We start from the raw sequence: 27,295 nt of genomic DNA, 5'->3' as shown, positions 1-27,295 counted from the left end.
AATAAATGTCCTTGAATGACACAATGATCCACGAGGGTTTGGGTAAGGCAACAGAAATTTGCTGCAGTTGCTCTGTGTTGGTTCATTAGAGCTAGCTGCTATTTTAAGGAAATTCTCTGTTGTGTTGGCTAATAAAGGAGAATTCAAGCAACAGATACAATTTCCAAACACTCTCATGATCATATACTCCAGGATGAGGCTTCTCTGCCTTAAGGGTGCTTTGGGCTCACTGGGGGTGATTTAATTTAATAGGAATTCTCAGCTGAAGGAAACCACACACCTGAAGGCACTCTATATCTCTAGATTTTCTGGTTACCCAAGCTGATGCACCTTCTTCACACTTTGAACAAGTTGGGCTGGGTTTTCAATTATCTACAACTAAAAGCAACCCAACTAATAAATGGTCATTTGGTATTATTGTACTAAAGCCTGGATAAGGTGACATATTCACCTGGATTTAGAGGCAGGGGAAGGCCACTTTTGGCTGTGATTAGCTGGTGCTTCCTCTCAAAAAATAGGTTAATCCAGTGTAGAAATCTCCTGGAACCATTTGGAACACATTAAATCCCAACCCCGGTAATGTTATTCCATATGGCAGTGGTGTTATTTCACATGCCATCCAAAGAGCAGTGGGCAGCTTCTTGATTTATGCACGGAGATCTTCTAAGGCCAGGAATAAACCAGTATCTCTTTTCATGGCTAACATAGACAAATTCACTTAGCATCACCAGGAAAATACAAATTTACATTAATTTATGTAATTACCTTTATTTTGCAAGTATACAGTCTTCTCACAGGAAAAATATGATATATTAGAACTCTAGATGAAATACATTTTCTTTTGCTCCAACTTCTGTGTTAAATAAAAATATGAACTATTAAGTGCTGACAAAAATGATTAAGGCCAGATGCCCACATGAAGGACTCATCCTTCACCGGGGTCGCCTGTGAGTGTGTGCTTGTAACGTCACATCACTACCTGCTCTTAACATTGGCTATCAGCGTTCTTTTGTTTTTGTGAGACTGAACACCTTCTGTTTTCATAACAGCCTTTCCTGGTGGTTTTAGAAGTTGTTGGATAGCATATACTTTTTAAAAAACTTTAGTACTTTTACAAAATACTTTTAGCAAAAGTCTTTGGAGTCTAGCCCTTTCCATAGTCTCTCGGCGACCCTACCCCCAAAGCAAAACATCAGACTTCATTTTATAGAAGTAAAAACCACAACAGCATATCATCTGCAGGGGAATGGCTAGATAGAAGATTAATGGAAAACACTGCTTTTCACCTGGAAACCAAGACTGTGTTTTATTTATGCTGTTCTAATTAAAAATTGTATCTTTCTTGGATCATTTCCTTTTCCACCTCTCTTTGTGAGCACAGATTTGACAGAAATGGGGCAGACAGAAAACAGAGTAGTTTACTGCAACCAAAATCTATCTGAATACATCTCTTTTATGGGAAGGATCATGTCCGTAAGTTTATAGAAGACCGAAGCGTAGGAAAACCTTTTGGGAGGTGGGGCGGTGCGGGGTAGGGATTCTATTCTAAACAATGTAGAAAATCAAAGGAATCAAAACTGCAAAATCAGATTTCAATTCTACATTTCTTTTTTGGACTGAGGTGATGTTTCTGACTTAAAAAAATCACAACATAGGAACCCTGGCTTTGGTGGAAATCTGGAGGAACTCAGTGAATATAACAACTTAGGGCTTCCGTAATTGCAGCTGAAGTGGCCAGAGACACCTTCACAGCTTTTCTGAGGTCGGTGACTCCCCCTGACTGATTCCCACCCCGGGCAGGTCTTCCGGTCGAGGTACTGTACTTGCGGACGAGGTGCTCTGGATGGGGGGAACTCAGTGCCCCATTTTGGGTGGTTCTTGGTTCCACTTATCTTTTTTGGTTGTGCTTTATTTTGTCCCTGCGGGGGAATATGAATTGACTATTGAGCTCTATTCTGAATATTTCAGTATTTTCTTTCTAATGGTCCTTTGCATGTAAGAGACAGATGGGGGCCATTCATTTTCCATAGAAATACGATTACAAAATAAATGGCTATTTTGAGAAGAATGAGTGTTCACCGGCATCTCAGGATTAGCCACAAAACAATGGACAGCTTGAATTCAGGACCACAAAGCGAGCCTTCCTGAACTAGTTCTTGTCTTTGATTCCCAGGTTTCCTGGACATCTATTGTTCCCTCCTTGCTTGGGGCCCACCTCTGTGGTTTTCATTATCTGGACCCTCCCTGACTCCTATACCTGTTTGTCTCTTGTCAGCACTCCTCCAAACACACACGCCCACATGCACACACACACACACACACACACGCGCGCACAAATTCCAAACTTTGGCTTTTCTGTGTTGCATTCTACTGGGACATTTCTGGACAATTGCATAGTTAAGCAGCACATCTCCAAGGAGTGACTGGGCTACCAAAAGGGCTGGAAACCCGAGCTATAATCCGCTGAAATTCATATCTGAGGAGTGTGAGCCAAGTCCACCTCTGGATACTAAAGGCAGCTGTCCCCATTGCAGACATTCCTGCCTCAGGGAAAGCCAGCTATTTCTATAAGGCAGACTTGGTAAAGTCATGTGTTTCTCTTCCCAAGAGCATTTGCATTTTACTGGGTGCTTCAATTCTTCAAACTAATGAAGTCAATAATGTAGACATTTCTGGTATTGTGACAGGCCAATGGGGGAAGTATTTTGTGAGAGGGAGGACAGTTTAGGGTGGAGCTGGAGCTGGGAATAAAGGAAATGCTTTCCCATGTGTCCAGCAAATCACATTGTGCAGTTGGTGGCTCGAGGCTATTCCTGCTGCTCAAATCCCACTCTGTCCTGGTGGTCTTGAAACCCACCCTGCTCATGGAATGTTCTTCAGCTTTTTACAGCTTCCTTTCCTTTCACCCCGGAAGAGTTTCCTCAGAAGCTCTGTCTTCATTGACTGGAGAGGAATTTCAACCCATTGTTATTGTCCTCAAGTACTGTTCAAACCCAAGGTTGCTCACAGCACCCTTCCCTACCTCCTAACCCCAAACCACCCTATTCAAGACAGGAGGGAGTCAAGAGGGAATGCATTTTGCTCACAACAGCACTTTGAGAGGCTCATGCCCAGAGAGCGACATTTGTCCCCTGGAATAAACTCTAAATTACATCACAAATTAACATTTTTAAATTAAAGCTGGCATTTCTGACCTGCCTGCTGGCAACCACTATCACGCTGAAAAGTGACATCATTTATGACACTGGCAGTTAGGAGCTCCGTGTTTGAGGTCGTAAAACAGTTTCCAGGCCTGATTTAATATCGATTTTGCTGTCAGGCTAACTTTACTTTAATATTTAAACAAATGTTTAATGTTTAAACAGCTTGATTTTTCCCTTTTCATTTTTCGGTGGCTTTAACCCAGTGTTATCTATGTTGCAACAATTTCCCTTGGGCCAGCTTCCATATTATGCTGCCGTTTCTTCAGCAATATTCTCTGATTTATCAACTCAACATATATCATGAATCTAAGCCTTTTCTTTTCCTTTGAGATGGAATGTCGGTCCTGTTACTGTATGTATATAATTCCTGTGGTCTGGCTGTTATGCTGTTGTATTGTTAGAATATTGGTACATTGTTAGACCATAGGACAAAGCCCCTCCTGAAAGCAGATCTTTTCTCACCCAGGGAATTAGATGGTTCACTGTAGCCAGCCAATATCTTTTGGGAACAGGCACATTAGACCTGGAAGAGCAAGCTGAGGACGTGTGCCCAAAGGAGGTGGAGTTTTGATCTGATGGCACCTCTTATTAACTGATAAATCTTTTGTAGGAGAGAGGGCAGATTTTATTTGGTTTCAGTTGTGCTAAAATCAATGATAAGGAGCTTTTGTCCACACTTGGTTTGTATCACTATCATGGAAACTGCTTCTATCTGGTGGTGACAGTGGAAATCATAACATGAGAATTTCAAGAGGGGAGTGAAATTCATAAAGTACATGGTGGGGCAGCACTTCCTAGTTGCCTTCCCTTCTCATTCTAAGTTCAGACTACCAAATAAATTACCTAGCAAAACTTAGAATGGAACAACCAGGTAAATTATGATATGTGCAGGGCAAAGGAGACAGTATTTTCTTTTAATAGGGAGTCCTGGGCGGGCCGCGGTGGCTCAGCGGGCAAAGTGCTTGCCTGCTATGCCGGAGGACCTCGGTTCGATTCCCGGCCCCAGCCCATGTAACAAAAACGGAGAAACAGAATACAATAAAAAAAAAAAACAAGAAAATGTTTAAAAATGTTTCCCTTTCTTCCTTCCTTCCTTCCTTCTATCCTTCCTTCCTTCTCTCTGTCTTTCCTTTAAAAAAAAAAAAAAAAAAAAAAAAAAAAAAAAATAGGGAGTCCTTATGCCCTTGCATTCCTAGACATCCTTCCTCTTCCTTCTGGGGTTTTGAGAATTTCCCCATTTCTCTGGCTGCTAAGATAAAAAAGGGCAGCCAATTTATGGGCTGAGTACCGTGGAGATTGATTATAAATCTCTCATTTGTCTGCTGTCATGTCTGTCTGACATATTTTTTCAAAACACTAGCCTGCCTGAATTCTGATCTTTAAATATAATCTGACCAGAGACTGAGCTTGAAATTCCAAGATTCAAATGTGCTTTCTGTTGTCTGAGACACCCCTCATTAGCTGTCTCACCTGGTTTTGGGCTCACGTGCATTATAAATATATAAGAAAATTCCATGGCTTTTGAATAAACCCCCAAATTACAATTATTCATCTTTCTGAATGCTCTGTGTAGAGCTACCAAATCCCATGCCACCCAAACGAAGGATGCGGCATTTGCTGGCAAAATGGAGGAATTGGTTTTAGAAAGCCAGTCCTGATCTACAATTTAGTCTCTTGTATGTAACCCTCCAGGGATCCCTTGTGGCCTCATCTTTGATGTTAGGGAGTAATTTCTACCTCTTTGTGGAAGTAAATGTAATGTTTTTGCTTGTCTGTCAAAATGATTCTTGATTTCAATAGGCAACAATCAAGAGATAACCCTGACCCTTCAATCACTTCAACCAAAGCAGAGTATGTGTGTATGTATGTGTGTGTGTGTCTGTTGGAGAAGGTAGAAAGGGGTGGGGAGGGAAAGAGGACACTATTCAGATTGAAAAGTGACTTTCAAAGAGTAGGCTGGGACTACCTGTGGAATCAGTGAAATAAAAATGCAGATCCTTAGTTCCTTCTCCAGACCCACTGAGTCAGAATTCCTGGGTGTGCAGCCTATATAGCTGTTATAACCATGGCATTTAAAAGCCACTGCAATAGACTTGGTCACATCCATCCAGGATAAGTGAAAAAGCAATGAGTTGAGGTGAAACCTACAAGGAAATATGGGGAAAAAGGAAACAATATAACTATGACAAACATAACTGTCAGCCGTGACCACAAGGGTCAGAGAGGAATGAACCAATACAAGTCGTGTTCACCCTGATCCACCAAAATGTGCTGCCTATCATTTTCAGGGTGTGCAGGGATCACCCCATTATTTGTGCCATCCTCAGATGCCCGCTTTAACAGGCCCCAGAACCTCACACTGTCATTCTTGTTTGGGTTTTGTCTTAAGAAACTTCATCTGCTGCCCTTCTGCCCACAGAGTTGCCCTTTTTGGGTCTCTGCCCGAAGGTCAATAGCAGGTAATGCTGGTTTGGCCCAATGTACAGGGGATATGATGAAATGTGTTCACCCAGTGGCATTCCAAGGAAAAGCTGAACAGGCTGTGCAGGTGTTCTAGTTTGCTAGCTGCCAGAATGCAATATGCCAGAAATGGAATGGCTTTTAAAAGGGGGAATTTATTAATTTGCAAGTTTACAGTTCTAAGGCCATGAAAATGTCCCGATTCAAGGAAGTCTATAAAAATGTCCAAATTAAGGCACCAACAAGAGGTTACCTTTACTCAAGAAAGGCTGATGAAGTTCAGGGTTTCTCTCTCAACTGGAAGGGCACATGGTGAACATGGTGACGTCTGTTAGCTTTCTCTCCAGGTTTCTTGTTTCATGAAGCTCCCCCAGGGGTGTTTTCTTCTTCATCTCCAAGAGTCTGTGACTGTGTGTTCTGGTAATTCTTGTGGCTCTCAAAGATCTGCTCTCTCCAAAATGCTTCCTCTTTTAAAGGATTCCAGTGAAGTAATCAAGACCCACCTGGAATGGGTAGTGTCACATCTCCCTGTAATGAAAGGTTAATACCCATGTATGGGTGAGTTATGACTCTGTGGAGATAACCTAATCAAGTTTCCAACATACAGTATTGAAAGGGGATTAAAAGAAATGGTTGCCCCCCACAAAATTGGATCAAGATTAAAACATGGCTGTTCTAGGGTACATAATCATTTCAAACCAGCACAGTAGGGAAGAAGGAAAAGGAGCAGTTGCAGGATGGACTAGTTGGAAAAGCAGAAGGACAAGGTAGGAGATGATACAAAGTTGGAAGGCTGTTCCTGCTTTGCAATATGTTAGCTACTTATTTGCACAGCTACCCTACAGTTGTAATATGTTAACTACTTATTTGCTGGCTCCCCTACCTTTGAGAATTTCCCATGGCCTTCCTCTGGGAAACGAAGGGGAAAGATCATTCATACTCCATGTGAAGAAATGCATTCTCTGCTCATCTAATAAGGCAAATGTAACTTTCCCCAACACCCAACACCCCTTCGCTAGTGGGTCTATAAGTCATATTACCATATTGAAGGTGAACATGATTGAAAGGGATTGTATAGACCTATGTGTCCCACCAATTAACACTGCAAATATAAGTAAGTTCTTTCATGAACTACTGCAAAGGTAAAAATAAATAAATAATAATAATAACAACAACAATAATAATAATACTTGGCTGATGCTGTCTGTTAGAGACATTCCCAGAGCGTGCTCTGATTGATGACAGGCTGGGATTCACCGGCAGTAATACGGTTCTAAGAGATCACCACCCAAGTGAAAATAAAGGTCTAATGGTTGAATTATATATTCACTTTTTGTGATTGAAAATAATATCAGACAACTGACTGGTTCCAGACAGATTACATAAGCACAAGTTAAGTGGTAGAATAAAAATGAGTGATTTTCCTCCTTGACTTCAATATAGCGCTAAGTAGTGTGCCCTTGAATTCAGCAGAAAGCAATTTCCTCCTCCCCAGTAACAGCTAGGGGGCATTGCAAATGCAAATTGAGTTAGCTTTGAATTTTTAATATCCCACACACCCATAACTCACTGCCGAGATTTTAGAGATGTTATTGCTACCACTTGGGCACATTAAAATTATTTTGCACCTCTGAACTTTTGCATTAAGTTTAACATGGGTGCTTAAGATATATGTTTTAATCTATAGGAAGGCTCGTACTTAAAAGAATCCCTAGTCATTGGAGTAGGTGGGCACAACAGGGTAGGACAGACTGTCATTTAACCTGCCATGTTCTCTTTAGAAGGAGAGCCTGTTAATACAACTCCTGGTTAATAGGAAAAGAAAACAAAAAACTCAACCACTACATCACATGATGTGACCCCTCCTGGGAGGGGAGAACATAGGTGCCAAAGAGGCTGCCAGAGCAGTGGCCTAAGCTGCGTCTTACAGATCTCATGTGTGCAAGGCCTGCCTGGGCTGCCAATCAATAGTAACCCAATTTCTTTTTGAAGACCTGCTTCCATAAAGGGTAACAGGATTAAGTTTACCTTGTTGGGAAAGGGTGAGACCAGGGAATAGCAAGAAATAAGCAACAGACATGTCTCTTGCTGTGTTTTATAAAAGAAAATAGCCTCACGTCCCGACAATATGGGATTGTTCTTGGCCCGAGGGCAGTTGTGAAGGAAGTAGCGCAGTGCGAGCCTGCGAGTCCTGCAAAATGCTCATTTGAGATGTGCACTCTTTCTTTGGATGCCAGTAGGTGTGTTGTTTCTTCCTTGGGCTTCTGCTCTGTAGTGTGGTGGAGGACAGGAAGTGGCAGAGGTGGTTTCACACCCACTGGGGAAGCTGACAAAGGCAAGATGGTATTTCAGGAGGTGGAAGTTGTCAGGCACGGGGTTGCTAAAGGATTCCACCTGAGACAGCGAGCTAAAGCTTAAGGGGTTTACTGCTAGAGAGAAAAACATTGGCAGAGAGCAAAGGTAGAGCAGGCAGGTGGGAGCCAGCAAAACCTGCCATCAAAAGAAAAGGAAAAATGGCTCCAACTCCTTTTTGACAGCTTGTGGTTTTAATGGAAACAGCACCAGGAGGGGTAAGGGTGACGCGTGGCTGCAGGCATCCCTGGGAGATGTCAAGCTGGTGCAGATCATGACATCACACTCGTGGTTATCTGGTCTGGCCTCTGGCGGATGGGGTGTCCGCACGTTTGTGCTCGCTATCTTGGTGTCACATCAGGTCCTGTCAGAAGAGCTGCTGAGGGGGAGAAACTGAAGGGTCTCCCATGCCACAGAATCCATTATGTATATTAAGTTTTATTTTCTGATACCTGACAGAAGTAACTGATATTTCCTCCTTCTTTTTCTTCCTTGTTCTGAATCTGGAAAGTTTACTAGGGCATTTTGGGAAATAAGAGTGTAGGGAAAAATAAGAAGTTAGCATATGATTCTAATGGCCCAAAAGGAACCTTATACAATCTAGAGTGAGGGGAACTAATTCCTTAAATTTTCTCCAAGGTTATGTTTATATTTTAGATGAAATCAAATTTCACTAATTTAGACTCACCTGGACAAGGACATTCTGGATTATAGCTTGTTTACAAAGCATCACTTCAGCATCTCCTCACAGAGGCTATAAGCTACCAGACAAAGGCTGAGAAATATCCAGTCCTGATTAGAATGCATCATCCTGGGGAATGCCAGGATATCCAATGTCCCTTTGCTCCGGCTTTCCTCTCCTATCCAACACACACACACACACACACACATATGCACGCGCGCACACACGCGTGCACAAACACGCATACGTGCACACACATGCATACACCCTCGCACACATGCACACGCACTCGCACACACACACACACACACTCCTTGAAGCCCAGTGGGATCCTGTTCACGTTAACGAGCTTCATCAATTGAAAGACCACATTTCCCATGAGAGCTGTGGCAGGCACACAGAGCTGCCAGTTCCTTCTTCCTCCCTGCCTTTGGGTAGGGGTGACATCCTCTGGAATAGCCACAACGAGGGAATTTCCTCCACCTCAGCTCTCTGCCGCTGTGAGCTTTGAGGCCCCTGCTCAATTCTCAACCCCTCCCTGACCTCCAGGCATCCACTGTCCACCCAGATGTCCCTGGCCCTTCTCTGCTCTGCTCTCACTTCCTTGTCAACCAACCAACTGGAAAGCAAAATAAAATTAAAATAAATAAATAAATACATAAGACCAATCTGTATATTGTGTGGAAAAAGGCTTTGATTCTATGAGGAAAAGAGAATCCATAGTTTTGCTGTTGTTTTGCTTCAGTTCTCTCTTCCTTGCTCCTCCATCGTTTTTCATTTTCCCACCAGAAGGTATCTGCAGTTTCCCTGATAGCCTCTCTTTTCAGATAGATCTCTGAAGGCAAGTCCCACATTACAAACACCAACCGGCTTTACCATTCACGCATTCAAAATGATTTGCAGAGTGTCACATTTCCAGGCACTGCTCTAGGCTCTGGGGGACAGTAGTAAACAGTACAGACAAAAATGTGAAACTTTTTTTCTATGACGGGGAGAGGCCATCAATTTAGTAAGAAAGTGAATTATATAGTATGTTAGAAGGTGTGATGGTTAAATCCTGGTGTCAACTTAGCCAAGTGATGATGCCCAGTTGTCTGGTCAGGCATGCACTGGCCTGAGCGTTGCTGTAAGGATATTTCATGGTGGGTTCATAAACTGAAAGGCTGGTGTGTTAAATCATCAGTCAGTTGATTGCAGCTGTGGCTGATTATATCTGTGATCAACTAAGGCATGGCTCCCACATTGAGATAATCCAATCAGTTGAAGCCTTTTTAAGAAGAAGAGAGACCTTTCACTGCTTCTCCAGCCAGCGAGCCTCACCTGTGGAGTTCATCCAGACCCTTTATTGGAACTGCCAGCTTCACAGCCTGCCCTACACATTTTGGACTCTTCCATTCCCATGGTTGCTTAAGACACCTTTATAAATCTCATAATTACAGATCTCTCCCTTTGGTTCTATTTCTCTAGAGAACCCTGACTAACACAGGTGACAAATGCTACAGTAAAAACAGAGCAGGGTAATGGAGGTCAAACAGTGTGGTCAGTGTAGGCCTGGCTGAGAAGGTAACATCTGAGCCAAGACTTGGATGAAGAGAAGCAGTCTGTGATTGGTGCCAGGAGACAGAACACGTCAAGCCAAGGGAACAGCCATGCAAAGGCCCCCAGGCAGGAGGGTATAAGTTCTGGTCAAGAAGCAACAGGGAGGGCGGGCCGCGGTGGCTCAGCGGGCAAAGTGCTTGCCTGCTATGCCGGAGGACCTCGGTTCGATTCCCGGCCCCAGCCCATGTAACAAAAACGGAGAAACAAAATACAATAAAACAAGAAAATGTTTAAAAGATGTTTCCCTTTCTTCCTCCTTTCCTTCCTTCTATCCTTCCTTCCTTCTCTCTGTCTTTCCTTTAAAAAATAAAAAAAAATAAAAAAAAAAAAAAAAAAAAAAGAAGCAACAGGGAACCAATGTGGCTGGAGCAGGTAGAACAAGGGAAAAAATTGTAGACGTGGGGGCAGACTACATCGGCCCTTGACGCCGTTGCAAAGATTTTGGCTTTTATGATATTTTACTTTCTTTGTTCAGGAAAAATTTTACCCAACACTAGATCCTTAGGGAGCCTGCTTTATTTCATATATTCAATTGATTTATAATTAGTAAACAAACTGTATACAAAAAGGTACTTCCAGAAGGCCCAAAAAGTTTGTTCTCCTTAACAGTGTAAACATCTTTTCTGTAATGTTCTTTTCACTCTTAGTTGTTTTGCTGCCTGCTTTAACCCTCTAATGGAGACACTCATATCAATGCCTGTCTAAATTCCCTAATTCCATGTTGGATGTTTTTCCTGTATATAGTATTGTAGATAAGATAGAATTTGGTTCTTGCCTTAAAATTAATAAAGGCATTTCCAGAAAAGAATCACCATTACTTAGTTATGTGTAAGTAACTAATTTGCATTAGCATTTAATATGAGCAAGGAGAGAAAGGAGGTAAATATTTTGGCTTAAAAGGTAATTTAGAAAGAGAGGCCATTGTTTCATTTTTACATTTTAATTTATTATTATTAATATGATCAGCATCATCATCATTTATTGGTAAGGAATTCAAAACTTAATTGGAAGGTACAAAACCTGGGTTATTGAAATAATCAGAGTAGTATATAGACAATTTATTATTCATGTGTGCTTTCCAATTCAGTTTCACTTGCATTATCACATCTGATGCTTGTAGAAGGGTGTAAAGGGGTGAGGCAAGTGCTATCCCCATTTTTCAAAAGAGGATTTACCCATAATTTAAACAACCTAAACATATGGAGTCCAGAATGAGAATGAGGGCTTGCAATTCTGTACAGTTTAATGTAATGCCTGGATACATCCCAAAGTATGTTGAGTAGATAATCAAAAAGTATTGGCAAAGTCCTTGAGGGATGGGAGAAAAAATATGGAATTATTTAACTTTACCGCTGGGGAAACCCCTGTTACTGTCTCAAACATTTGGGACTCCCAAGTCAGTAGACCAAGACCATCTTGAAGCTTGCTCTTGTGAAGCTTATTTATGTAGCGGGGAAGCTAAGCCGATCTGTAGATATGTCTAAGAGTTACTTTCAGGGGACCTCTCTTTGTGTTTTTTTTTTTTTTTTTTTTTGCATGGGCAGGCACCTGGAATCGATTTTTTTTTTCCTGGAGGATCTCTCTTGTTGCTTAGATGCGGCATCTCTCTCTTTAAGCCCAACTCTGCAAGTAGAATCATTACCCTCCCCACCACGTGGGACATGAGATCCAGGGGTGAAATTCTCCCTGGCAACAAAGAACATAACTCCCAGGGGTGAGCCTGGCCCTGACACCATGGGATCCAGAACACCTTCCTGACCAAAAGGGGAAAAAGAATTGTAACAAAATAAGGTATCAGTGCTAAAAGAGTTCAAATACAGTTGAGAGGCTACTCTGGAGGCTACTCTTATGCAAGCTTCAGTTAGATATTGTATTTACCATGGTTTGCCAAACCCCCAAGCCATCCCTGCCAACCCTAAAGAACACCTAGGGCTCTATCTGAGATTCTACAAAGGTTCATGCAGTATGATTGCTTTCCAGAAACCTACAACCTCTAGATGGGTTCCTAGGCCAGGTAATTCCTGCAACCCAGAGGAACCAGCATCTCCAGAACATCAGCTAGTTCCATCCCTATCCCACATTATCGACAGCACTTTCCAACACGAAAAAGTTAGAATGGGCATAGCCCAAATACCCTTAAAGATTGGGAGAAGGATCAAAGGAAAAATTAGAGTTGTAACAGAGAAGACAGGATTTAACAAATGAATATGACTGCTAAATCATTATATTGATATTGCTTTTAGTCCCCAGTGTCTTGGAGCATCTGTAAGGAAAAACTGAAAATTGTGGAACGGTTACCCATACTGAACTCTGAAGTTTGTTCTACAACTAATTGTTGTGTGTGCTTTGAAACTTACTGTTTTGTATATATGTTATTTTCACAATAAAAAAAGAAATGCTTTGGTGAAAAAGTCTACCAAAAATTAAAGAAGTTACCCAAGACCACACAGTCACAGGCAGAAGCAGGACTTGAACAGCAGTTCCCCACAGTGTGTCACTGTTACTGATAGGAACATGGGGTAAAAATAAGAGTTGAGGAAAACAGCCCTAAATTAGGTTCAAATGCTGGATTTTGTAGCACAGGATATAAATGTACTGAAGAAACATAGAGAAGGGAAAAGTTCTTGTGGCCTGGATTAGATTCAGGGAAGTCAGGGATTAGAAGCAAGAATGCACAAAAGCTGGTGGAACAAAGGGGAAAATCAAGCCCAGCTCACCAGGAGAAAGGCTCAGGGTCTGTAGGCACAGTTTGCAGAATCAGGAGTGCGGGGAGGTTGGCTTTGCCAGTAGGTGTTGAGGAAAGTGCTTCCAGGCAGAGATGAGGTGATGTCACTTTCCAGTCCAGGATACTTGCCCAAACAGGGGCAACAACTGGGTCTTAAATAATAACATAGAAAGGAGAGCTCCACGCCTTCTAGGTTATGTAGCTTAGTCTGTTCTTTTCTTCTCCCCGATTTCCTACCCCACAGGCACACAGCGCCCTCCTTTCCCTGACTCTTGGGTGAAAACTGCGTGCTTAGGCTGATTTGCTCCAGTGGGTGCAGGTAGCCACAGCCAGGGGTATCCAAAGTGGCACTCAGGGATTTCTGGTGATGGGCAGAGAAGCTGAGTCACGGAAACTGGAATGAAGGAGGCGGCTTCTGTCATAGAAGTTGGAAATCTAAGAATGTAGTTTGGTTTGAACTGAGGATAGAACCCAGGGAATTAAAAAGAGGGACAGTTTCTTTGGGAACCCCCTACTTCAGGGATAAGACTGATGCTTGTGTTTTCACTTATGTTGATCACCCCAAAGGCCATCCAGGAACCCGGGGAAAGAGAAAGAGGTTTTTATTTATTTATTTTTAATATTATATATTTTGTTGCTTTTAAAATTCCATTGGATTTGCAATTTGTGAAGAGTCAAAAACCCTGGCCTTGGTGCCTCCTCCTCACCTCATTCTGTTTAGTTGGTTAAACAGGAGGGCCTGGGCCCCTGCTCCCCTCCTGATCCCCCTGACCAACCCCCAAACCCCCGGTCTGACCTCCCATAGCCACGAGCACAGGAGAGTCTGGTTTAAGACAACCAGCGTTATGGAAAGCAAAAGATTATTTTGAAAACTAAGGCAGGTGTGTTTGTTCCTTAAAAGTTCTCACTATCATGAATAATTTCCCATGAACTGGAGGGGATTTCTCTGTCTTCTGAACTCCCAGGACAGCTTGTGTTTGTATTTCTCCCAAAGCCTTTCTAAGATATGCTTACATTCACTTAATGATAGCTTCGCTTCTTCACCCTGTGACCTGCCAAACTAGATCCTTTCCCATAACTTCAACTTGCAAGTTTCTCTGTCTCCCACATCTTCAACCTGCATCTTGTGAGGAGACTGAGGCATTTAAAATGTGGTTTTACAAATAAGGCTACCGGAAGCGCCTCTTCCTTTCTCAGCACGTCGCGTTTCCTTTTCTGCTCGGCTCCGGCTCTTGCTCCTGGATTTGATTCGAGGATGGTGTGAGTATCCTCAGGTCTTCTCCGTAGGTCCCCAGGGTGGTGGGTCACGATAGCCTGGTGGGTAAGAATAAGACCCCCGGATTCAGAACGGAGAGCCCCACTCCCTCTAGGCTATAGCACTGCAGGCAAATTACATATGCTTTCTAAGTCGCAGTCTCCTCACTTGCAAAACGGAATTAATAATTCCATCTGCCTTTTGGAATTGCTCTGCAAATGACATGAGATTTTGCGTATGTAGTGCTTACTTTGATGTTACAAATGTCCTTCTTTATCACCCACTAAAAGAGAGTGCAATCCAAATGTTGGGGTGGGAACCTCCTTGTTTTCTAGAAAAGACAGTCTTGAGATCCCAGTTTCTATGGAAATAAAAGGCACCCGTGACCTGGGGATTTTTTTGGCTCCTGCAACCTCACTTTGTGTATCTACTTTGACTGAAAGCAGAGCTCAGTCACTTTGCTGTTTTAATTTTTTGCAAGAAACCCAATTGTACCAAATTTCTTTTAATTTTTCTAGACTTTGTTGATGATTGTGACATGTTTAGAGGAGGGAGTGCATTGCACAACATGAAACTTTTGCCACCTTGCTCTCCTTTCTCTTTTCCAGTGTTTTTCCTTTTCCATTTTAGAGCCCTTCCTCCATTTTTCCCTTCTAATATCTGGAATAGTGTTTCCATTTCTTTGACTCTTCATGTCCTTGGACTCTAAGTCTACTCCAAGCACCCCTCAAAACCTTTTCCAAACAAGATGGACAGGTCTGCCAAGGGAATGCTGAGGGATGATGTTCTCTCTCCTCTTACAGCAGCTAAAGGATGGCAGACTTTTCTCTGAGCCCCTTGGCACATCCAGTTCAAATTCAACCAGCATTGAGGAATCCTAGGTGAAGAATCAGTATTGTCCAATACTGCCCAGCACATGGGCGGTCACTGCTATGACAGTTGTCAGCCATGAAGGCAGAATTAAGACAGCTTTTCAAATTACTCTCTATCTAATGCTCTGTAAGTAGCAAGGCTGCCCCTTGTCTATCTGGCACCAAGTGTGAAATAGAAGCTTGGCTTCCTTGAGCAGTAAACAACCTCCCCAACTGTTCATGGCTGTCCTGTAAGTACATGTTGTTTTTAAGGTAAAGCTTCATCAATAATCTCTTACTCCATAGTCTGTCTTTTTAGTGATGAACTCAATTTTTAGTTAAAAAAAAAAACAATAAATCAAAACACTGGTTGGGATAAAAATAGCACCTCCAAAGCAAAGTCATTTCATCTACAAACTACACAGAGAACTAATCTTAAAACTTAATCTTAAAATAGGTAACACCATTCCTATTCTTATCTTTAAAATCCTACTATTATTCATTACATTAAAGGTTATTGTTCTAATGGATGCCTCAGGATAGGAAAAAACAAGTTTTACCTTCTGTTCTAATTGTTGAGTGATGTGCAAACTAATCAGAAACCTGTGCCGTGGCCTCCATTATGGCACCAGATGTATTTGGCTGAGGAGAGATTTGTTGAATAGCTTCAACCTTTAAGTGCAGAGGATAAATGGATGGTGACATCATTATACCTTGACAAATAGAAATTATAGCATGCCTTTTTTTCCCCTCTCTTCATTACCAAGGATGATTTATTTCAGTGGCTTTCAATTCATAAACCTATGGATTGTCTGTAAAGTTAAAAACCTTTAAAATTTGTAACATGCAATAGGAATGGTTAATAGCATTCATGAACTATGCTACATGCTATTACTGGAGCTGTTTTCTCAGTTAAGGTGCATTATAAACAGGTGCTGGGCATTTACAGCATGCAAATTTGAGAGCTTCCTATGCCTGGTCTTATTTCCCAAAGAGCCATAATGTTAGGTTATCATAAATGGCGTGACATGCGACCTTGTTATATTTCATCTTCATCAAATACCAAATGCTGCAGGAAGGTCTTGGGATGAAAATTTAAAGAGTCAATAGAATTGTTTGTATCATGAAAAATAAGTGCCGTCTCTCCTGTAACCTTTGTTCTCCCTGTGCATTCTGTGCTTGTTGCTCTAGCTGATCATTTTTGGTATATGCTCCCTGAAATGCCTGGGGATTTCTATGAACTGTTCTGTTATGACCCAAGATTTCATCTTCTCTCCATTCAATGAGGGTTGTGAATTTAGAGCTTGAAAAGAGAAGTGTGTGTGTGTTCAGATAATCTATTCCCCAGACTAGATTACAAAGACAAAATAAATCCCCGACGTTCAGGGATGAAATTTGAATGGGTTGCAACAGGATATAAAAATAAGATAGATTTTGTTTATCTGGGACTCAATTGAGGGAACTAAAGAGGGGAGTTATGGGCATGTGGGGGAGAGGAGGGAGAAATATGAATAATCAGTAAAGCCTCACTTAAATCTGAAAGTAGACAGGGAGATGACATTTTTACCATTTTTTTTTTTTTTGCATCAAGCATGGAAAGAAATAGGAATAAAACTAAGTAAATGAAAACACATTTTGAAAAATGGATAAAGAAGGAAATGCTCCAGGATCAAAGAAGACAATACTTGGTGTCTTCAGCAGACTTTGGGAGGCAATCAGTAAAAGGCTGAAGAGGCGAAGATTTGGAATCAGAATTTAAATGCACTGTATCCCCTCTTCTGCAAAGGTTCAGCATGCAGAAGGAAAGGGAAGCCTGCGAAGCAGTGAGCTTTCCAGCAGCAAGCCTATGGAAGGCTGCAAGGAACTTCTGTCAAATTGAACATAATTTAGGAGTTTTCACCAGGATAGCATCGGGTGACATGTCCTCGCTGCCACTCAGCTCCACGTGGCTTGTTGGAAAGCCCTCCACAGACTGACCACTGACCCTACAGAAGTAGTGTGGACTCACTGTCACAGTAAACCCGATTATGTTGTAAGTTGAGGCCGGGTGCTAACCTGTCATATTGCCAACGTCCTTCTGGTAAGTTGCCCACACCCTGATGCTACAAGGCTGCTTTTGCCTGAGGAATTGTCAGTTTCAACATTTCCTCACCTTGTGGCCGGGAAATGCCCACCCAGTTAGCACCAGTGCTCTTAGGACTTACAGCACACATCGTATTGTACAAGGGCTTTTTCCTCTTGACTGTGCTTAATCCGTATCCATTTGCCATCTCTCTGCCCTTGCCAAAAAATATCTCTTAGGCTACAAAAATATTATTACTCTTTATAGTGTCCTTCGTACATTCCAGCCCTTATTTGAGTATATGGCATCCAGCTTTTGAATCTAAAATTCGAAAGAACTTCAACAGGATCCGGGTGAACAACAAGAATAACCAGAAGCTTAGACAATAAGACCAGGGGAAAAGTTTAAAGAAATTGAAATGATAGACTTTGAAAAGAGAACAGTGAGGGGTGACTTAATAGTTCCAATAGAGTCTCTAAGTGCTATTTTTTGAGAGGTGGCTATTATTTGAAACAAAACAAAACAAAACTAAACCATCAGCTCCTAAAAACATTCATTTGACCCGTATTCTCTTGACTCTTTCACAGAAAGTAATTTTGAGTATTTTTTCTCTTATTACTTTATTTTGGGGGTGGGGGAAGGGTAGAAAGTGAAGAAAATGAGGTAAAGGAAAGGTGGTCTTAGACTGTATTCTAGAAACTTTGGGAACCTTAAATGCAGGAATGTCTGTGAATGTGGGGTTTGGGTTTAAGATAGGGAATTTCTGGACCTGAAAAGAAAATCACCTAATTTCTTTCACTGTCTCCCTATAAATGTGGCAGCTTGGTAAAAAGCAGAGCCCCCCACCTTGCCTTCTGCTCATTCTCCCCATGAAAACTGAGAGCAGTTGGGCCAGGAAGAACCAGCCACTCCGAACTCTCCTTTTTGCGGTAAGCAGATGGCAAAACCACCGAGTCTGTATTCACATCCCCAGCACAATTACTAGCCTCATGGAAATTTCTCAGTGAAGGATGGTTGAACTGAATTGAGCATCCAGACTTGTCAATTTTTTAATGCAATTAAGAAAAGCACTAAGCTTTTGTACACTTTCAGGACTAGATTCCAAATTCAAGACCTCGACTTTCTGGAGTACATTGAAAAGTGTGGAGACAGGGAGAGCTGATGGCAACTTCTAACACAAAGGCCTGGATTGAACTGCATCACAGAAAGGGATCGTAGCTTGCAAACTCTCAATAAAAGATAGGCATTGTTTTTTTCTGCCAATAATTTTCCATGGAAAAAAAACGGTATCATCAACGTTATTTTTACATAGCCTTGATACAATGACAAAGTGCAGAACTGAAATAACTATTAGCTAGGGTGACCTGGATCACTGAATCAATTTTCCACTTTCATCAGCAAATACAAGCCTGGCCATAGGTCTAAGCTTTAGTAATGGGGTTCCTCTCTCTTCAAAGATAGCTCAGTGTTTCAGGGTCTCCAAGTTTTGGGAATCTGAAGCATGTATTAGAGGGTAACGCTTCGCTTTCTCTCCCCACCCCGGTCCCACTCTGAATCATGCTTTCGGGACCGGGTATGCATTTACTGATTGACCTAAGTATCAATAGATTTTATTTTCCAAATACTTTCCCGCAAACTCCTCTTTGCCATCTCCTCGTTTAGAAATGGCTGTCAGTGTGATCACTGATGCAGAGTACCAGTTAGGTGTGCTAACCTCCAGATGTCTCTTTTGCATCTGGTAGAGATGGAATAACTAAATGTCATTATCACATTTCCTCATGGAAAATCACTTAGGGGCAAACAAATCGTTCTCCTTGTCTCCTGATGCATTTCAAGCTGTCATCCTTTCCTTCTATCTATAGCAAAACAAGTATTTTGTCAAAGCCTGCAGACAAGGGAGTGGCAATAATATGCCTTTTGTCTTCATATCTTTATGTAAAATTATTTTTCATTTTCCTATAAGGCTGGCTGGAGACAGAAAGTTGAAGGCTAAGTTTATTTGTATTCTCCCAACCACAGCGCCACCTCTTCCCTGTCAGCCGCCCAGGACACTCCCTGTGTGCTGTGTTACTTGAAACTAGAGCTAGTTAAAATGCTCACCCCCTTAGAAAAGCCCCTGAGGAGGTGCACCAGCGGAGGCAATACCGTGGCAACCTCAGAGAAGTCACAGCTGCCCCCATGGCTGTTAGCTGAGCCTCTGGATGGCCCTCCCCATACTGGGAGCCCAGGTGGCTGCCTGCAGCCAGCCTTTCCCCCACACAACGACCACCCCCTTGCCCACTGCAGTCTGTCCTCTCGCTCTTGGAACTCCAACTGGTGGAGACTCTAGGTGGCAGCAATCATTTACTCACTGCCTTTGCACGCTCAGTGCCCCACATCTGTGCAATGACAGATGTTTTCTGCCTGGCTTGCCTTTTCTGTTTTGGTAAAACCAGCCATAATTTAAAGCACAACTCACATGTGATGCTGAGGGTGGCAAAATCTGCTAGTTGCCTACTTAATGTACGCTTCCCTCTTTCTTACCCACACATCCCATTTTAGTTCAGGGCAGCAGCAGGCTAAGCTTACCAAACTCCCTTGTACCTAGAAGTGGTGAAGTGATGTCATTTTAACCAATGAGGTGAAAGCATATTTTTACTGGGTAAGAAAATCTCTATGAAAGATATTATTTTCCTGGAACAGTCTCAGCTGGCACTCATTTTTTTTTCTTCCCTCCCTCATCTTCCTGCCAAGCCTGCAGGTGAGATGCTCAGAGCAGAGCTGTCCAAAGAGAACTTTCTTCAATGATGGGTGTGTGCAGTATCCACTCTGCCCAATATGGTGTGCAAAAGCCCCGTGTTGAAATGTGGCTACTGTGACTGAGGACCTGACTTTTTAATTTAATTTAATTTAAATTAGTTTAAACTTAAATAGTGGCTCATAGCTGATCCCTACAGAATGAGCAGAGCAGGGAAGCACAGCAGTCATCTTTAAAGCAGAAGGATGAAGTGAACACTCTTCACGGCAGCAGCCTGGAAAGGCAGGAGGAGCTGTGTGTGGCAACTGTACAGTCCCAGATTGCTTGTGTGAGAAAAGTGGGCCTCAATTCAATTAAGCCACTCTTGTGCTGGGTTTCCGTTAAGTGCAGATGATCCTACCAGCTACTCTGATAGAAATGTTCACTCAAGTCTGACTTCGGGCAGAGCCAGTTCTGGAAGACAGTTGCATATAATACAGTAATGACACCATGTAGGATTTTCTCTTGGTTGAGCATCTGGCGTTTCATTGAAGTCTGTCTTTCCAAATCTGATTTTTAGATTTGAATTTTGAAATGCTTGTCTAGCCACATAGAGATGCGCCTTATGCTCTGACAACACTGGCTCAGAGCTTGGGCACTGAAATCAGTAAGTGGTGCGGGCTCTACCACTTACCCTGCAGTAGTGGGCAGGCCTCATCACTTTCATGTGCTTCTGTTTTCTCATCTGTAAAATAAGGGAATCGTATGCTCACCCCTAAGGGTTGTCGTAAGGATGAAAATGAGGCCATGTCATGAGGGTGCTCCAAATCGTACCCAGTACCCACAACACCCCGATAATGTTAACCACTATTACTACTGTTTTATTTCCCAGCTTGCAGGCAGAACTTCTACTTATTTGGAGCATGATGTCTAAAAATGTTTATCCTTTAACATCAAAATAGAACACGGTTCTGATCTTTTGCAACCCAGTCCATTGCCCTTTCCCCATCACAATATTTCCATTGGCTTGGCTAGACTTAGGGAAATATACTGCACCATAAAATTGACATTCTTTCATTATCTTTGGATTTTACCTTTTCACCTAACTCGTTCCATTATTTAGGGAAACTAAACTTAGGGGAACTCCTTGTGTTTATTTTGTCTGTATCCCTGATCCTTAGCTTGTCTATTACCAAAGTAGCTCCATGGAAGAGTACGGGGGCTTTAAAGGCAAACAGGCCAGTGTTTGAATCCTAGCTCTGCCAAAAATAGCTTTGTGACCTTGGGCAAGGTAGTTTCTCTGCACTTCCTTGTCCCCATCTCTTATATAAAAATAATAGCACAAACCTCACTTGGTGGTTAGAAGGCTTGAATTGAGTGAGGTGAGTATATAAGGTAACTACAGGATGGGCACTTAAAAAATGTTAACCCTTTGTCATTTCATGTGTCAACTTGTAGTGCCCGGTCATCTGGTAGAGCAAGCGCTGGCCAGTCTGTTGCTATGAGGACATTTCATAGATTTAAATCATGACAACATTGGCTGCATCCACAGCTGATTGCATTTGTAATCAGCTAAGGGGAGTGTCTTCTGCAATGAGTGATGCTTAATCTAATCACCAGAAGGCTTTTAAGGAGGATTCAGAAGAGACAGTCACTTTTCTTGCTTCAGCTGGTGAGCCTCTCCTGTGGAGTTTGTCCAGACCCTTCATCACAGTTGCCAGCTTCACAAGCTAGCCCGAAGGATTTTGGACTCTCCCATTCCCACGGTTGTCCAGCCAGCCTCTCCTGAGACTTTGTTAAGGACCTTCATTGGAGTTGCCAGCTTGCAGCCTGCTCTACAGACCTTGGACTCTACTTCCCATGATCATGTGAGACTCTTTAATAAATTTTATATCTACAGATATCTTCTGCTAATTCTGTTTCTCTGGAGAACCCTAGCTATTACATTCCTCTTAGAACTGAATTATGCTTCCCACAAAAGATTCGTTCAAGTTGTAATCCATGATCCTGTGGGTATGAGCCCATTTGTAAATAGGACCATTGAAGATGTTATTATTAATTGAGGTGTGACCTCATTTGTGAATAGGATCTTTGAAGGACTTATTTAGATGAGGGCAAAATTTGAGTCAGGATGGGCCTTAATCCATATGACTAGTTTTTACAAGAGGAAATTTGGATACCATCAGTAAGTTGAAGCCAGAAGTCAGTGGAAACCAGAGGAGCAGACACCAAGGAGAGAGAGCTCTTTATGTAACCAAGGACTGTTGGAAGACTACAGACTCTCTGAGAAAGCAGACCCTGCCAATACAGGGATGTTGGACTTCTAGCCTTCCAAACTATGAGACAATAAATTCCTGTTGTCTGAGCCAACCCACTGCATGATATTTGTCATAGCAGCCCTGGCAATCTAGGACAACTCCCTCCCCTTTTCTTTGTGAACCGCTTATCTAGATACTTCTTAAAGAAAGAAAGCATCTTGGTAGCAGTTATTTCTGGATGGGGTAAGGGGTAAGGATAATAGTTAACATAACTCAAAGAAGATTTAGGAATTATAGCTATCACAGAGCATTAGGCCTTGTGTGGGACTGAGAGATCTAGTTGAAACCTTCAGTATCCATGAGAAAACCTTGTCCCAAAGAGGTCAGATTCAGATTCAGGGGCTCTGAATCTCAGAGCTATGAGACATGAATAGTCCACTGTAATTGAACTTGCCTCAAATCACACAGTTAGTGAAAGGCAGAGGTGAGATTAAAACACAGCATGCTGGGCTCCCCGTTCAGGAGCTCAGGAAAATATTGCATTGTAAAATTCTTACTTCAGAAGATTCCATCTTTCCAAACAATATGTGTCCCCACTGCCATGAATATGGAGAGCTGATTAAATATGTGAGTTGACTAAATATATGAGTCAAGAGGTTTTCAGCAATGGAGAGTGTCTTCTGAGAACATTTCATAGAGCCAAATGGAGTCAAGAGGAGGTGGTAGGAAAATGATGACGGTCCGGTGGAAACAGAGCACCATTGAGCTTTGGCAACTTGGGATCTTGTTGCAGCATTGCCACTCACTAGGGTGTGACCTTGGACAAATTAGTTAAAATTCTCCTCTCCTAGTTGTTCTTCACCTCAAAAGTGGGGACTCTTCTACCCACTTTCAGACAGGGCCATGAGAAACAAAAAAGATCATGCACATGGAAGCACCCTGTCTAGTGGAAATTGCTGTACCAGAGGAAGTTATCACATTTCCTAATAGATATGAATTTAAGTCTCCAGTGGAATCAGTGCTGTGCCTAGGTATGTAGGAGGAAACCAAAGAAGCCTTAAAAATTCCTTCATTCTCTGCATAGATTTGGTCCCTCTTAATTGAACTGTAGGAAATTGGTGTTGTGAACTCTGGCACCTCTCCATTTCTAGAAGTACAGAGTCCAAGGCTCTTATAGAAATTGCGTGTTTTCTTTGTGTTTTGAGAACTTTAAATCACAGCAGATCACTCCATTTCTGAAAAGAACTCTTGGTGAAGAAGGATGTTTTGTGAGTTGCTGGGAATGGACTCTCACATCAGGGGAGTTAGTGATTGAAAATGGCTCAGAGTGCTTCTCTGTACCCATCTGGGAATGTGTTCTGAAGAGTTCCATTGCATCTCTCTTCTGCCCCGGAACTTCTGGCTGCAACGTTTTGCCTGATTCTTCTGATGTATTTAGTCCCAAGTGTCACATAATTACATCACCGAGTGAACGCTTTCTAATTAACTGACTGAAGGTAAACACAATTTAACACAACTGTTCTATGTTTTGAAGGGTATGTACTTTTATCTTTGCATGATTGTTAGGGACAAGTGAATTCTAAACACTAAGAGATCATTTTATGTTCTGGCTTACATCTTCATTTCACATTATCTCATGCAACTCTAGTTACATTCAAATTGAACAAATCCAAGTTCATACTCATAAATAGAGATAGGCATACATTTTAGCAGTGCATATGCTAAAATGATGCTTTTAGAAGTGATTTTATGTATCTGTGTGAGAGAAACAAAATACGTAATTATAATGAAAATATCTGCTTCATTATGGTAACTTTGATTGGTATTAGGTGAAATGTTGGGCCCCAAACTCTGCTTTTAGAATTAACAATCCAGATTTCTTTTCTCAATCAGTGATCCTCAAAACTGAGGAAACAAAGCAATAGAGAAACAAATGATTTACCTAGTATCATGTGGGGATAGGAGTAGAATTCAAACTCCCAGGACTGAAATTCCTAAGTGATTCTGTTATTTTCTGAACCAAGATAGGATATTCCAGTAGTTTTTTCAAGCTCCTCACCTAGCATCCCAGAAAACCATTTATCTGCTTATTAAAAAACAAAACAAAACACAAAACCCCCATTGATCTGCTCATTAAAAAAATCCCACTGAACTCCTTGCCTTAGCTTTCCCGAGTCAAACTGTAGAAGCCAGTGTCACCTTCTTGCTGGAAGCAGCAGTTGTGTCTTGTCTTTGTATTCTTAGGGCTCCTACTTGGTAGGTGCTCGGGAAATATATGGCAAAAGAATGGATTAAATCATCCACATAGCCCAAAAGGAAAGAAAGTCTCTTGACTCTCATTTTATTTTCTCCATTCTTTAACTCTAAAGAAGAGGACGGTGCTAAGAAGAAGAGTAAACAGTCCACGGGGAGGTTGTGGTAGGACATGAATTGGAAAATAGGCCCCTGGAATTTTGAAGTAAGTATCCAGATTTTTTGGTTTCACTTTTCTTTTTTTGTTTGCATCTGCATAAGAACATACATGCCCTTGAAATTAAGACCTAAGGCAACATAAATATTCTGGGATGTTTGCTTGGTCTTCTATTTGGTGGGTTAGTCAATAACCTATTTTCCAAGTCAGCTACATAAAGACCATTCTGTATGTTTGGGGAGTGGAGAATTCAGTTTAATTCATTTCTTATATTTATTGAGAATGTATTCTATGAAAGGCAGAGCAATGTGTGCAGTGATGGGTCATTCCACTTTCAGGGGAATTGGAGACAACTTCAGGGAACACTGGCTGCCTAGCCTGTGGATCTCAGTAGGCAGAGATGGTGGGTGGCTGGACAACCAGGCAGGGGCTTCCGTGGGTGCAAACACTGGGGAGGGGCAGTGCAATGCATGTCCCATGATTAGTGCAGCAGGCCTGGAGCTCTGAGGGCTTGGGGACCAAGGAGGAGGAGGGAGGAGACCATAGTGGATTCACTGTCATCTGGATGGCTATTTTGGAAGCTTGTTCTGGAATATGCAGAGAAATCAAAGGCTGTAGAACAGAAAGGAAGCAATTCTGTCTATTTTAGGAATAAAAATGAAGAGGAAGAAGGAAGGAGGAGGGGAATAAAGACGATGAGGAAGAGGAGGAGGAGGAGAAAATAAGTCATGCCCAGTTTACAATCTCCAGGGAGGTGTTTGTAATGTCACATGAAACTGCCTTTTGGGTGAGGGGTTGCAGGGATGGGTGTGCAGAGAAGGCATACTTACAAAGCAATGGGGAGTTTGCAGGTCTTTCTAGTTCTGGCTTTGCCCCCAGTCTCCTTGAGTGGTTCAGGTGGTTGGGTATGGCCAGAAAGACCAAGAAGGACTGGTTCAGTCCATGATTGGGCTTCGAAGGCTGGGCCATTCTGTGTTTTAGCACCCAAGGGGAGAGGGCTCTGGCTGGCTTCCAGGTCCCAAATACTACTTCGGGATCCCCATCCTGCTCTGGATCTTAGATACTGGCCTGAAACTGATCCAGTCCCACAGAGATCTGCCCCTCAGGGATCCCCAAGGCCTCACAGGGCTCTGTAAATTGGCACTTTTCAAATATTTTCTTTTTTAGCAACAGAAATGTTCCATTAAACAAACAAAAATTCTTTGGGGGGAGAAAAACCAATAGATGTGGAGGTGCTATGGTTGAAAGCAGAGGTGAGGGGCTGCTTTAGGTCCCCTCACCCCCAGGCACCTTCAGGTTTCAGTACTGTTGGAACACCCTCTTCTGGGTCCCGCCTTAGAATGTCAGTTTTGTGACCAGGGCTGAGCTGGATCCAAACTGAGCCCCCAGGGGATTTGGTATCGGGGAAGGGAGATGGTGTCTATGTGGGGCTAACAGGGCCGAGGGACAGAAAGATGGTGCGAGCTTTGTATAGAAAAGTTGGCAAAGAGCCATTTTCCATATTCCCACTCTTTTTTGCTGGGTATACTTGAAAATTCAGCAAAATGCTCTTATGAAAGTCTACTTTATCTCACTGATCTGTTCTTCCATCAAACCTAAGGTTTCTGTGTGGAAATTCCTTCCTGACATTTCTCAGGAAACTTATGATTTTCAGAATTCCCAGAAAAATCTGGGAGATTGGGAAAAAGGGCAAAAGTATAATTTTCCTGTGAGAATTAAAGCTTTAAGATCAGCATAGAGACTTTACTGGGTAGAAGGAATCTGGGATACCTAGTTGAATGAATGCAAGAGTAGGAAATGTTAACACATGGCTTCTGAGTTGAAGGTTGAGGTTTCTGAGATCCTGGTTAGAAACAGAGAGGAGAGAAGTGCACGGTCTAATCAGACTCACTTTCAGCTGAGGGGGCTGTAAGTATGTGTTCGTGGCCCAGTCTGCTGTGAATGGTGAGCCATTCTTGCAAAGATAAATATTAATAGATTTATAGGCATAGTGTACTTTATACAAATCCTGTGAGTGGTATTCCAAGAAATGCTCAGTTTTTGCATGCAAAATAAGACATTAAATTGGCAACTTAGACTGAAATTCTGTGTAGCGCTATTAACTTTGCTAAGAGATCTAGATGTTATTTAAGTACTGCCTAATAATGTTTACCGCTGTTTTCCAATGTTTGAATATTTGCTATAGGCACCATTTCTTTGTAAAAACTACTAAAGTTTATGTTTATTAATTAAACATTTTTTTTTGATATCCATGATAATGAGTATGAGGGATGTTAAGTACAATTTATGATTTCATGACTCGCTGAGAATTCCCAGGATTATCCTGAATTCTGATTAATATCTGCTGGGCACTTGGAAACACTAATTGGTCCAATCTCTGGCCTTAAGGAAATCCTCATTCATGTGATCTCAAACCATCAAGGTGGATCCCACCTTGATTTATGCCGTGACAGTGACTTAGCAAATGCAAACCCTTTAAGACTAATTTGCAGCTTGCCCCAGTATTCACAGTTGACTTCAAAAATAAGAGCTTTTTTGACGACTAAAAATGGAGGGTTGGAAGTTTTCTCTCAAAGAGAAGAATGAGAATTTAATATGTTTTTCTGAAACTCATTTAAAATGAGTTCCCATGGTCACTTGGGAAGTACTTACGTTTAGCTGTGGCATGTCTGTGCTCGATGTTAGCAGAGGCAGCCAGCCTTCTCTCCATGTAAAGCAAGGA

At 42.1% G+C, this 27,295-nt stretch overlaps 2 long non-coding RNA genes across 4 annotated transcripts in view; both read left to right on the top strand.

Annotated features, from left to right (window-relative positions):
- The window catches only part of LOC143685525 (uncharacterized), a 113,358-nt gene that overhangs the window by 41,490 nt on the left and 44,573 nt on the right, over nucleotides 1–27,295 (top strand). The window lies entirely within an intron of this gene.
- Nucleotides 16,725–21,806, top strand: LOC143685556 (uncharacterized). Its single transcript, XR_013176716.1, has 2 exons — nucleotides 16,725–17,207; nucleotides 21,364–21,806. It is a non-coding gene; the product is annotated as an uncharacterized LOC143685556 (long non-coding RNA).

Source organism: Tamandua tetradactyla, chromosome 1 (assembly GCF_023851605.1).
Source record: "Tamandua tetradactyla isolate mTamTet1 chromosome 1, mTamTet1.pri, whole genome shotgun sequence".
NCBI classification, from domain to species: domain Eukaryota; kingdom Metazoa; phylum Chordata; class Mammalia; order Pilosa; family Myrmecophagidae; genus Tamandua; species Tamandua tetradactyla.
The sequence above is the reverse complement of the archived record's forward strand: the minus strand, read 5'-3'. Positions and strand labels throughout refer to the sequence as shown.